We start from the raw sequence: 4,958 nt of genomic DNA on the forward strand, positions 1-4,958 counted from the left end.
ATCACCTGTCGTCACTAGTTAACACAGCCACAAAGTCATAATTATGGCTAAAGCCGGCCCATTTCTACAATTTATCTTCTTAAAATCAGATTTTTAAACCTAACCCTAATCTTAACCACACTGCTAACCTTATGCCTAACCTACTTTTGTAGACAATTTTGACTTTGTGCCTGTGGTATCTAGTGGAAACCGGCACCCACCCCGCGCTTGTTGGACTTCCAATTACTTTCACGGAGTTTACCGTTGGCTTGAGCCTACTGTCGAGACCGCAACTCCGCAGCAGCACTATTTCAAATCTTAAAAATTACAAAGGTGTCCTAATATGTCGTTTTTAATAGATAATACAAGTGACACAGCGAATTTGCATGTTAATAGTGGAAGTTGTCTACGTTCATAACGTACATTTAAAAGACACTTTGCATTTGTAAACCAGTGAAGATTGGCAAACTCTGCATTCATCTCAATTTTCGAAACGTTTAATCTTGAACACACCCCTGATGAGGTTGCACTGGAAATGTTTGACCACAAGGGGGTATAATGACTCCCCAATCCACTGATCAATGCATTGGAATATGTAAACAAAGACAATACAAAGGTTTTGTATAATTTCAGCCAGTAGTTTTGAAATTAGCACTCATGACAGTCATGAGTAAAAACTGGTCCCTGAAAATTGTGTACAACGCATAGAGATAGAGAGGACTCCTCTTTGTATCTGTGCCATCATAGCATCTGTGACAGCATAGGCAGCGCCATTGAGGCAATCTTAATAATAATAATAATCTTCATTTTGAAGTAGTCAATTTTCTTCTTCAAAATTGGCTGATCCCTCCTGATGACCCGGTTGGACATGACTCCAACAGGGTCACAAGGAGGCATCAGCCAATGAGGTTGAAAGTCCCACCCAGTTGACTACATTAAAATGGTGGAAGCCATCAATGGCGCTGCCCATGCTAATACCACCTTTTGGCCTCTATCATTCTCTATGGTACAACATCATCCATTTCGTATGATATGTTATGTCCTGCCAACAAATACATACAGTGCATTCGGAAAGTATTCAGACCCCTTGACTTTTTCCACATTTTGTTCTAAAATGGATTAAATATATTAAAATCCTCATCAATCTACACACAATACCCCATAATGACAAAGCCTAAACAGGTTTTTAGAAATTTTAGCAAAGATATTAAAAGTAAAAAACAGAAATACCTTATTTACATAAGTATTCAGACCCTTTGCTATGATAAACGAAATTGAGCTCAGGTGCATTCTGTTTCCATGATCATCCTTGGGATGTTTCTACAACTTGATTGGAGTCCACCTGTTGTAAATTAAATTGATTGGACATGATTTGGAAAGGCACACACCTGTCTATATAAGGTCCCACAGTTGACAGTGCATGTCAGAGCAAAAACCAAGCCATGATATCAAAGGAATTGTCCGTAGAGCTCCGAGACAGAATTATGTCGAGGCACAGATCTGGGGAAGGGTACCAAAATATGTCTGCAGCATTGAAGGTCCCCAAGAACACACTGGCCTCCTTCATTCTTAAATGGAAGAAGTTTGGAACCACCAAGACACTTCCTAGAGCTGGCCCCCCAGCTAAACTGAGCAATCGGGGGAGAAGGGCCTTGGTCAGGGAGGTGACCAAGAACCCTATGGCCTTTATGGTAGAGTGGCCAGACGGAAGCAACTTCTAACTAAAAAGCACATGACAGCCCACTTGGAGTTTGCCAAAAGGCACCTAAAGGACTCTCAGACCATGAGAAACAAGATTATCTGGTCTGATGAAACCAAGATTGAACTCTTTGGCCTGAATGCCAAGCGTCACGTCTGGAGGAAACCTGGCACCATCCCTACAGTGAAGCATGGTGATGGCAGCATCATGCTGTGGGGATGTTTTTCAGTGGCAGGGACTGGGAGACTAGTCAGGATCGAGGGAAAGATTAACAAAGAAAAGTACAGAGAGATCCTTGATGGAAACCTGCTCCAGAGCTCTCAGGACCTCAGGCTGGGGCGAAGGTTCACCTTCCAACAGGACAACAACCCTAAGCACACAGCCAAGACAACACAGGAGTGGCTTTGGGACAAGTCTCTGAATGTCCTTGAGTGGCCCAGCCAGAAACCGGACTTGAACCCGATCGAACATCTCTGGAGAGACCTGAAAATAGCTGTGCAGCGACACTCCCCATCCAACCTGACAGAGCTTGAGAGGATCTGCAGAGAAGAATGAGAGAAACTCCCCAAATACAGGTGCGCCAAGCTTGTAGCGTCATACCCAAGAAGACTCAAGGCTGTAATCACTGCCAAAGGTGCTTCAACAGAGTACTGAGTAAAGGGTCTGAATACTTATGTAAATGTGATATTTCAGTGTCTAAAAAAACTGTTTTTTATTTGTCATTATGGGGTATTGTGTGTAAATTGATGAGAAAGTAACAACAATTTAATCAATTTTAGAATAAGGCTGTAACGTAATAAAATGTGGAAAAAGTCAAGGGTCTGAATACTTTCCGAATGCACTGTATATTTTCAATTTGTATGATATGGGTATTATAAGATAAAGTTCAATCTTTTGAAGCAAAAAAATAGTAATTATTTGTACAGTGTTCTGCACTGTTCTCCTTCTAAAACAGGGATGGGCAACTGGCGGCCGTCCCCCATTTTGTAGGCCCGCTGATCAATGTCCATGAGACACATCAAATCAAATCAAATGTTATTTGTCACATACACGTGTTTAGCAGATGTTATAGCGGGTGTAGCGAAATGCTTGTGGGAAATGTATTAAGGGGTGTGTTATGATGAGCGTCTGTTGGCTGTCATGGACAAAGTGGAGTTTTTATTTTAACTTGTTGAGAGTTAGAATAGAAGAATACACAAGGAGCAATTTCGAAATTTGGTTGTGCATCAGCAGTTTTTCCTCTTATGTCAGTCAATGACAGTCACTCAATTAACACAAGTCAGCTAACATTTTTTAGATTGTAAATTAATCTTGCAGCCAGCTATCTAAATTTGCTGTAATCATGGTCGAGTTACCAACCGGGGGGGCCCCCCTATTGATTTTGTTAGTCACTCTCAGTCAGATATCATAATAAAACATTTCTCTCCACCCTATGGCAAAATTTGTAGAACTGCATGAAATTAGTTAAAAATTGCTATATCTGTTCTCCGCCCCAAGGCAAAATGTATAGAATTGCAGGAAATTAACTCTAAAACTTCAAATTTCGCTTAAGACCACCAAAAGGCTATAGGCCATCTCTGACTGCATGTGTGGGTATGGTTGTGGGTACGCAGACCTGCGATCCACTGCAGCCCCCCATGATGAGTTCAGATTTTTTTGTGGTCCCCACCCATAGCCGCGGGAACTAGGGGTGCTGAGGGTGCTGCAGGGCCTACGTGCTTGTTGAGATATAGAAACATCAAGAACAAGATAAGATTCTCTAGATGCTGTTTCACTTAAAAATGGATGAGATACAGTGAATTGACGAGCTCTTGTCTTGTTATCAACATAATTTCATAGATGTGATGTTAGTTCAGTGAAAGCATGTGAGATGTGATTTTAGTTAAGTTTCCAACATTCTTTTGTTTTATGTGTCCAGTGTCCTCAAGTCATAAGATAGTTTGGCGATTTCCTCTCTGTCAATAAATGGTGACAGAGCCAGAGACGGAAGAGGAAGCCACACAACCCACTCCCTCATTTTTTTCTGGTTCATATCATAGAGATAGATAAAGGATTCTAGTGCCCAAAAGCCTGTTTTAGCATGGGCAGCACCATTGAGGATTTTCACCATTTTGAAGTAGTCAACTGGGTGGGACTTCCTATGGGTTAAAAAAGTATCACATAATTCCATCCAGGTCATCAGGAGGGCTCAGCCAATGAATTATACTCGTGAGCAAACATTCCATAACTGCATGTGGCAGTAAATCGCCAACCTTGGCTTCATACCTGTTCCAACAACACTCCAGGTATCAGTTTGTTTACCAACTCATAGAAGTAGTAAAATAAGAAAATGGACTACTTCAAAACGGAGATGGCCTCAATGATGCCCATGCGCACCATAATGGGACAGATACAATGTTGCATCCACTAACTATCTCTGTGGTTCATATACAGTCAATGAACTAAGCAGACCATACCCAGCTGCTAATGCATTAGTGCCCCCTTAAGCAGACCGGAACTGCATTTTTTCCCCAACGGTAAATGGCCTTCATTTATCCACCATCTTTGATAGAGCATACGCCTCCATACAGTACTGCAGTCATGTTCACACAGGTGTGCTTGATTTACAAGGCGCGTACCCATTTTTACATTTGAGTCATTTAGCAGACACTCTTATCCAGAGCGACTTACAGTTAGTGAGTGCATACATTTTCAATACTGGCCCCCCGTGGGAATCAAACCCACAACCCTGGTGTTGCAAGCGCCATGCTCTACCAACTGAGCTACAGGAGGCCTAAAACATACACTTACATTTTAGTCATTTAGCAGACGCTCTTATCCAGAGCAACTTACAGTTAGTGAGTGCATACATTATTTTTTTTTCATACTGGCCCCCTGTGGGAATCGAACCCACAACTCTCGCGTTGCAAACACCATGCTCTACCGACTGAGCTACACGGGAGTTACGCCTCGATCACACAGACAGCGTAAAAAAAAAAGAGCGCGAGAGTTGCACCCCTCCTCAAAAAACCTACACTCGATCCCTCCGATGTCAACAACTACAGACCAGTATCCCTTCTTTCTTTTCTCTCCAAAACTCTTGAGCGTGCTGTCTCTAGCCAACTCTCCTGCTATCTCTCTCAGAATGACCTTCTTGATCCAAACCAGTCAGGTTTCAAGACTGGTCATTCAACTGAGACTGCTCTTCTCTGTGTCACGGAGGCTTTCCGCACTGCTAAAGCTAACTCTCTCTCCTCTGCTCTTATCCTTCTAGACCTATCCGCTGCCTTTGATACTGTGA

Source organism: Coregonus lavaretus (assembly GCF_964263955.1).
Source record: "Coregonus lavaretus genome assembly, chromosome: 22".
In the NCBI taxonomy this organism is placed as follows: Eukaryota; Metazoa; Chordata; class Actinopteri; order Salmoniformes; family Salmonidae; genus Coregonus; species Coregonus lavaretus.